The 9,161-nt window shown below is 48.7% G+C and overlaps 1 long non-coding RNA gene across 1 annotated transcript; it reads left to right on the plus strand.

Annotated features, from left to right (window-relative positions):
* The first annotated feature begins 6 nt into the window (after positions 1–6).
* Positions 7–6,042, plus strand: LOC121658553. Its single transcript, XR_006013999.1, has 2 exons — positions 7–442; positions 5,439–6,042. It is a non-coding gene; the product is annotated as an uncharacterized LOC121658553 (long non-coding RNA).
* The last annotated feature ends 3,119 nt before the right edge of the window (positions 6,043–9,161 follow it).

Here is a 9,161-nt window from a genome sequence, read left to right on the forward strand (position 1 = left end):
CCCCCCCTCAGTGTAGCTGGACCTGTTTGGGCTCCAGCCCAGACAAAGCATCGCCTGCTGCAGTGGACAGTGTCACGTGGAGTGGTGTCACTTCAGTGCCTCGAGCCTAGCAAGCACTGGGGACCCCTCAGTGCCATCAGGGCTGTGCTTGCCCTGCCAGCTCCAAGGCACTGGGGTTGTTGTTTGTTTCGGGGTTTTTTTCTGAGCCTTTGAATCCCGTTCTCATCCCCTCTCATGTTTTCCTTTTTTCCCTTTGTAGAAGGAATGTAAGGCTGAGGCAGAGACAAGGAAACACCTTGTTCTAAGTGTCACTGCTGCTTGTGCTGAGCTGCTGTGCCAAAGGCAAATCCAGGGTGAGGAGCTGCCTGGAATAGTTCCCTGTCTAATGGAAAGCAGAGGGATGTGTGAGCCGGACTCCTGATGGGAAGGAGGAGATTACAAGGTGAGCAGAGCACCGTGAAGGTGCTTCTGAGCCTCTCTCACAATATTTGGACGTTTTCTGTGCAGCTGCCCAAAACAAATGATTACCTCCCCCGAATGGGAGCTGCCTTATTCCTGGTGGAGGGAAATTCCACGCTAAACCATGTGGGATGTGGAAGGTCAGAGCATCCCAACACTCACCCTGGAGTGGAGAGGTGGGTGAAGGTTACCACGAAATCCACAGGAGTTCCTTTGCCTCAGTGTGGGAATCGATGTTGTGCAAGGAGCCAGATCCCTGCTTGTAAATCAGCTCAGCCTGTAATATCTGTCAAGTGTTTGGGGACACCTGGCTATCCATGCTGGATAAATGTCAGCTGTTATTACAGTTTCTTGCTGGGGTTATTGATTTCTCCCCTGCTGTTCTCCCTGGGATGGAGCGATTTGAGGAGTTTTGGTGGATCAGCTCTTCCTCCTTCAGCTCATCTTGCAAACTTTGAACCCTGAAGTGCAGGGCTGTTATCAGGCCTCATAATGCCCATCCCTGGCAGTGTCCAAGGCCAGTTGGATGGGGCTTGGAGCAGCCTGGGATAGTGGAAGGTATCCCTGCCCATGACAGGGGGTGGAACAGGATGGGATTTAAGTCCCCTCCCAACCCAAACCATTCCATGAGGATTCTGTGATAACCAATTCCAGCTTTCCCTGCTGTAGCTTTCCAGAGCCCAGGAGGTCAGGCACTGCCCAGCCCCTGAGAGCATCCTCCCAGGGGCACAGAATCTCCCCCGTGACCCTCACAGTGATGTTCTGTGTTCTGCTTCTCCTCCAGCACGCACATCCACACCCACTTACCCTTTATCCCGGGGATTCTGCTCTTGTTTGAATGGAAATATGTTCAGCTCTGTTATTTCAGCCTGAAGGACGAAGTTATCATTCTGTCTCCCAGCAAATGCACTGCCCTCACCTTTCAAAGCTCAGCCATGAAATGCAAACCTTTGACAGGATCTGATCCCCAGGAGTCCCTGCAGTGTTTTAGCTTCGCTGTAAAAACTGCCTCAGTTAAAGGGGGAAAATATATTTATTATTCTCTCCTTCCAACTCCAGAAAGTCTTCCCTGCCCCCCTTTTCCCTCCCGCCATCATATCAAGAAACTTGCCTTGCTACTGTAGAAAATGTTCAGCTTTTAAGGGCAGAAGGGCCCAACTGTGATTATTTAGTCAGGATTTATTGGAAACACCGATGTGCAAGTCTTGGTTTTCCTAAATCAGCTGCACCAAAGGCAGGACGACACTGGGTGTGCTGGGTGGAGATGGATGTGCCTCATTAGCAGGGCAGGTGTTGGAGAGACCCTGGTTCTTTTAAAGCCTTTCCTGACCTTCCCAAGTCACAGGGGTGCCTTCCAAGTACCGCCAGCCTGGAAAGTGCTCCCTCTGTTCTCCTCCAGCCCTGCTAACAAAGCATTTTTTCCCTTGTCCATGTGAAGCATTTTTTGGGGTTACCTGTGGGCAGCTCTGGCTGCTGCTGAAGCATCACCCCCCCCACAGTAAGAACTCAGCTGCTGTAAATTGACTGTGTGGTCGCGGCAGGGGATGTTGTTGATTTATAGACTGAAGGTCTGGCGTGCTCATCTTTTTAATTAGCATCAGATCCTTGCCTGGGAGCCTCCTTTCATCAACATGTTGCTGTGCCAGGTGCTTTGGAAAGGCAGCAGAAGAGACTCCAGGTCCCCAAGAAGGTGCAGTCTGGTGCAATTAGAAGGGAGAGCTGCCTGTGTCACATCTGCTCACAGCTGCAGCCCTGAGAACTGCCCTGAATTTCACTCAGGTAAATCCTGGAACCGGCACTTCCAAACCCTCATCTGGCTGTGCTCAAGCTGCCTGATTTAAAGCCTTAAATTTAAAATTTAGCTCCAGCTGTGGGGGTGTCCTGGAGAGCCAGGCCAGGACCAGAATCAGAAGCAGTTCTGTGACTACTCAAGGTTCAGTCCTGGGCCCAGGGTTAATTTGTATACCAACACCTTGCTGAAGGGGCAGGAGCCTTCTCAGCGAGTTCTTTGGTGACACAAAACTGGGAGGAGAACCCCAGAGTGCTGGAAAGGTGGGCACAGAGGAACTGTCTGGAATTCAGCAAAGGGAAAAGCAGATCTTGCACCAGGGGAGGAACAACCCCAGGCACCTGGACAGGCTGGGGGGAGAGCAGGACCTGCGGGTCCAGCGTGGTCCCTCCAACCCTGGTGTGATTCTGTCTCTTGGGCAGGACAAAGAGGGGTCAGTGTCAGAGACTGGAGCAAAATAACATCTCCCAGCCCTCAGGTAGCAGCATCCTGGCAGCTGCATCTGCACCCGAGCTGAGCTCCTGGCACAGCATCACCAGGGCAGGAAGGACGTGCAGGTCCTCTGTGCCTGGCACGGAACTCGATCCAAACACAGGCAGGGCAGGAAAGGGGAGTCATGTTCACCTAAATGTGACTGAGACACACTTTATGGGTTTCTTTGCCTTTTCTGATTGCGATGGGAGCAGGGGGCAGTAAATCGGCGGATTTTTATACCTTGTGCAAAAGCTGACATTGCTAAAATATCCCATTATCACAAGCTGCCATAAATGAGCTCTTCCAAGAGCCACAGCTGGACTCTGAGGGTGGAAGCAAAGCGATTACCGGAAGCCATGAGCTGCTCCTGGAAGAGCAGTGGGAAAGTCAATAACTTATTAGCACCAGTTTCTGGATTATCTGGTTTCCTGAAGAGACTCCGTCCCCCACTGCTCGACTAAACGGGGTTTTTGTTATGCAAAGCCACGGATTGTCAGCCCCCGTTCCCTCCCTGCAAAGAGCCGGCGTTTAACAGGGTGAGAACAGGGCTGAGAAATGCCAAAGGCAGCGGAGTCACAGCTCGGGGTTTGTTTAAAATTCGCCTCTGTTCGCCCTCTCGGTGAGAAATGGTTGAAGAAAATGAAACATCGCCAAAAAAAAAAAAGACCCAAGGCAGGCAGAGCTGATCCGTGTGTGTTCAGAGCAGGAGGAGAAAGGTTCTGATGGGGAGGGATGAGGAATTTGTCATCCTTTTGTGGGGAGAAGTGCCTGCAGTTCTTCACCTTGGGGTGGGTACCAGGCGGGCAAGAAAGAAAAACTATTTAACCACGGAGACTTGAGGGACAAGAGGTTCTGTCCCAACCTTTCCAGAACCTTCTAAACACTTCTAAACCTTCTAAACACTTCTAACACTTCTTCTAAAATGTCTGTGGATATTTTGGCCACTTTGGAAAACTCTTGGAAGCTGTTCAGTGGTTGTAGACAAGGAAAGAGGAGCTTGGTGCTTGGAACGAGTTTCACAAGGGGAATTCTCCTTTGCTGCCATCCTCCTTCACACGCACTAAATTAATTTACTTATTTGATGGACCATAATCTCTCTGTCACCACCAAAGCAGGATGTACACAGCTTTACAGAGATGTATTTCCTGCACCATTAAACCACTCTCCCTGTGACAGAGCCTGTGAATAAGTTCCAAGAGGTAACCTCAGATGTTTTAGGGCACGGCTTTCTAATAAATATATATGGATATCTGCCCTTGGAAACTCTTTGGGATGCGGCAGATTGAAAAGGAGGGCAGTAGGTTGGGGAGGAAAAGCCTGTTAACAAATTGGTTTGAACATTCAGCACCTCTGCTGCTGTTGCTCTGCTCTGAGTACACATGGCAGGGTAATTTATGTCCTGGAATTACAGTCCATATGAATTAGCCTGGCACAAATAGATCATTTCCTAATAATAATGACAAGATGCTTCAAGGAATGATGATGAGAACAGCACTTTCTTATATGTTCTGCTTTACTGCTGAGTAGTTATCTAATCATTTCCTTGTAGGGATATAAAAGGGTTTTTATTGCCCCCCTGTAATGCAACAAGTGCTTTTTGGAGGCTGTGGTGTGAAACAAAGCCCAGAAATAACAATAACAGGTCCATTTCTGTGCTGACCCCAGGGGAGTGCCCTCCCCAAGTCAGGCTTCAAGGGAATGTGCCAGTGGGGAAATCCATGGTGTGGCTTGGGGTAAATTCCTCCTCTTTCACTTCAGGAGTGAGAAACTTTGTGTTTATTGCAAGATGTGATCACAAGATGGTTTGGGTTGGAAGGGACCTTAAGGATCATCTCCTTCCAGCCCCTGCCATCCTCTTGTGGGCTCCCTTCAGGCACTGGAAGGCCAAAATTAGGACACCCCAAAGATTCTCTTTCTCAGGCTGAGCAATCCCAATTCCCTCAGCCTTTTGATTTGCAACTGAAATTCTGTCTCTGAGCAGCCTGTGGTTTGTACAGCACCAGGCCCAGTGGTTCAGGGAAAGATTGGGCTTCCAGGTGGCTCTGCAATATTAATTGTTGAGTTACTAATTAGTGAGGAGAAGCCTGGGCCAGGTTTTTCTCTCTGTTCTCCCTCCCTGCCTGAGCTCCAGGTGCTCCGTGACCGGAGGTGCCTCTCCCTCTCCCACCCCTGGGGAGGTCCTTGCATAATTCCCTTTGACTGCCTGGTGTTACCATAGTAATAAGTCATGATTAAGAAACCTTCTTTGAGTTGTGTTTAATCATGAGGAGCCCTTGCAGGGCCGATGATCAGAGGGGTCTGGTGAGCACACCAGTGCTTGGATGCTTTTCTCTGCTCACAGCACGGGAGGTGCCAAAATCCAGCCACAATCCCCGGAGAAGCCGTCGCTCTGTGCTGCTCCAGCCCTGCTGTTCCCCCTGTTTGCTTTGCTTCCTTTTGGGGTGTTACCAGCGTTTTTAAAGCCCTTCAGAGGTGGTTGGTGGGAGGGACAACGCCTTTTCCATCTGCAAATACCCCTTGTCCCAGGGATGTGACTCACTCCCTGTGGAAACAGGAGCTGTGTGTGGTTACACTGGTCCTTAAACACTCCCCAGTACTGGAGTTGCCTAAATTGGAGCGTGATTTTCCCCAAAACCTGTGGTTTTTTTTTTTTGCTTTGTGCCTTTTACAAAAACATCTTCAGCAGCTTTTTTACCCCATCCCTCCCTCTTTGCAGCTGTCATTTGACCACGAGCCGGATCTCTCCTGTGCTGCCGCCAATTTATTGCCTCCCCAAGGTGCCATAAACCCCCTCCAAGCCCTGCCCGGGGGGAGGACACGACCCCCACGTGCACGAAGGGCTGCGAGGGGAAGCAGGAGAGCAGCTCCCAGAGGTTTTCCATCACTTGTTTAACCTGGTGGCCCCTGAGCAGCAGCGGAGTGAGAAATGGCTTCTCCAGGGGCTCTGCCCTTGTGGATAATTACCTGGAGGTTGCTGTCGAGTGCAGGAAGGGAGGAAGGAGAGGCTCCTGCGTGTCAGAAGCTGCTGAGGTGGCCGTTGTCACCGTGCTGGGGGACACAGCACTGAAATCACGTCCCAATAACCTGTTAACACCATGACTGAAACCTCCTACATAAGCAGAACGAGTCAGCTCTGTCCTTAGCAGGGCAAAACGCCCCTTTATTTTCAGTGTTTGTGGTTTCTCTGCAGAGGTTGTTGCTGTCCTTGGCTCTGTGTCCTGGTTTCACAGCCCTCAGTGCACTGGCAATCACACTGACCATGCTGAGAAGCCAAAAAAAAAAAAAAAAAGGGAAAACCGGGGAAAACTGAGAACTGGAGGCACAACAGGATTTTTCCAAAGGTGTGCAGAAGGTGTAGGGCAGAGCTGGGAGCTCCAGGATGAGGACTTGGCGTGTGAGGTGATGATGATGATGTGGTTTTAAGGGATGGGAGTTTATTCAGGCAGTAATTAATCCCCGTTTAGCCCCCTCACTGCTGCTCTTGCTTAGGACTGGCTCGAGGAATTCCATTTTTTGTAGCAGTTTTGCAGCGTTTGTTCCATCCCAAGTGCTGGTGAGGAAAATCCTGTTGGAGAGGCTGATGGACCAGTGCATTTCATTTTCCTTGATTTGATGAAAGAAAAAAAGCCCTGCTGAAAGGCCCTGGGCAACTTTGTGTGATTGAAACATAAAATCCATCACAATAAAAAGCAGCCAACGTATCCAGGAACGTGCATTAACTGAAGCAAGCACTCTGAAGCCTTTCAATGACACCAAATTAATAACACTAAACCCAGTGCTGGGTGATGAGCTGCCTTCATTGTGAGCCTGAGTACATTTCCACATTTACAACCTCGCCATGAATTGTGCTGTGTGGGCTCCTAATTGAGATTTGAACTGCTAGATAACTATTAGCATGCAAATCAGAAATAGTGGGAATAATAATAATAATACAAATGTTCTTAACCTACTCAACTGCTGGAACAATACTGCAGACAGAGAAGGATGATCCTGCAAGTGAGGTGGCTTCTGGACGTGAAGATTAGAGAACAAAAATACACTTGGCCTGCCTGGGTGCTTGTTATTTCATTATATGTTATTATATGTATATAATAGATATATAAATAATGTATTTTTTAAGCTACGTGAGCTGCTCTTGTTGCTGTACCCCACTGATAATCTGTGCAAATGCCACAGCACAAGTGTGGAACAAAATGATTTTGAATTCTCAGACTGATTAACCCTCCCTGTTCTGCCAGAAAGGTTTGGTTTTAGTGGCACTGCTGCTACATTGCGATTCTCTGCACTACTTTTTTATTTCTGTGATGTTATTTACTGTCATAATTAGAAAATAAAAGGTCACTCCAGCTAATAATGTGTTTCATGATGTATCAAAGCTTCTAATACAGCCAGGATGAATTGTATTTGTCCAATAGCTGTGAATTATTGGTGAAATATTTCAGTCTGACTTGCTGGCCTGAGTGTCAGGTCAGGCCTTCTGTTTCCTTCTGCTTCTTTCTGTTTGCTTCTATTTCTTTTTATTTCCTTCTGTTTCCTTTTGGTTTTTTCTGTTTCCTTCTATTTCCTTCTGTTTTCTTCCATTTCCTCCTCTCCGTTTCTTCCACTGGCTGAGGGAGAACTGGGTCTTTCCAAACCTCCCTTTCAGTGCCGAATTCCCCCAAACCTCCCTGCTCCTCATCCCCAGGAGGGACAGAGGGAAATGGGAAGGGGCTGCCCGGGGAGGTTTGGAGTGCCCATCCCTGGAGGTGTCCAGGGAAGGCCTGGATGTGGCACTCAGTGCTCTGGGCTGGTGGCAAGGTGGGGATTGATCACAGCTTGGATTTGATGACTTTGAAGGGCTTTTCCAGCCTCAGTGATGCCATGAAATGAAGTCAGAGCTGGTCCACGTTCGAAGTTCAGGGGTTGGCAGTTCTGAGAACCCATCGTGTTTATCTGCTGCTGTAAATGGGGCTGCCAGACTGTGCTGGCTCCAGCCAGGATCTCCCCCTCTCCCTTACACCATTATCCTGCCTTTTAATGACGTGTCCATTCCCGTGCTCCCCTTCAGCCAGGGAGTAGGATTATCATTCTTATTTTATTACTGATGACAGCATGAGATTTTTCAAGCCCCTGCAAACACTGTTTGGCCGATCACTTTGTAAGTGATTGGGTTATGGTGAATTATGGAGTTCTTTCTTTCTGCTCCCAGCAGATAAAAATACATTTCCTCGGAGCTAATCTTGGTGTAAAACCCAAATCCTGTCTCCATCTGTAATGTGTGATGTGATTTGAGCAGGGGCTGACAGAGAAGAGCCTTAATGAGAGGAGCCATCACGAACGCCAGGTTTTGGGGCTGGTTCTTCTCCCTCTGAGGGCCTGAGAGAAAACAGTCGGAGATTTGATGGGCCCACTTACAGAGGCTTCGACAGAGGAGCTGAATTCCTGGAGTCACTTGTGGAATGTTGGTTTGTCAACATCAATAGCAGCAGCTCCAGCAGAGTGACAGCCCAGCCCAGGGATTCCACTCCAGGCTCATCCTTGGCCATAATCCCTTTGCTCAGGGCTGAGGTGCAATTACACATAATTATGTGCAAGGGCATCAAACCCCCCTGCAGAGCTCTGCGAATTTCTCAAACACCTCTGCAATCACCTCTTGCTTTGTTTTCTTATCATCAGGGTTTAATACAAGGACTGGCAAGTGAGAAACTCACCCTGTCCTCTCCCCCTTATTTGTTGTCATGCTTGAATTAAAGTGGGGCGCTTAAAAAATAAATAAAAATTTAAATTGCATTTTATTTTCTTACCAGCTGCTAACTCTCCAAGACAGATTGGGAGATCAATTATCACAGCGGTGAATAAATCTAATTTTTCAATATAATTTACGGTAATTCCATATCCTCTGCCCGAGAAGCAAATAGGGCTGGCTGGTTTCCAAAACAGGTCTTGGAAAGAACAACAGAAGAATCCCCAACAGCCAGGACTCCTGATCTGCCAGTGGTGCCAAAGGTGGGGAGTGCAGGATTTGTGTGCTCGGAGGAAATTCCTCTGGAAAATTCTGGAATTGGCTCTGGAGAGGAAGAGAGCCCCAACAGAATTCTGAATATTTGTCCTGGTTTTGTGGAGGATTCTGGCTTTTGGGGGGTGAGCTCTGGATCATAATCCACGTGTGGGATTCATCCCAGTGTCTCCCTTAAATGTCCAAAATAAGGGAGACGCTGTGTCCACTCCTCTGGGTCAGGTGGGTTCAGGGCTTTAACACAGGACCTCCCCTCTGGAATGTGGGAATTACCTGAGGAAGGTCAGGCTCCAGGTGTTAGCAGTGGGCAGGAGGCAGGATGGTAAATCTGGTTGATAATCCCATCCCAGGATGGTAAATCTGGCTGATAATTGCATCCCAGGATGGTAAATCTGGCTGATAATCCCATCCCAGGATGGCAAATCTGGTTGATAATCCCATCCC

Source organism: Corvus kubaryi, unplaced genomic scaffold (genome assembly GCF_017639235.1).
Source record: "Corvus kubaryi isolate FWS band 111438036 unplaced genomic scaffold, C.kubaryi_AGA036_p1.0 split3-37304, whole genome shotgun sequence".
NCBI classification, from domain to species: domain Eukaryota; kingdom Metazoa; phylum Chordata; class Aves; order Passeriformes; family Corvidae; genus Corvus; species Corvus kubaryi.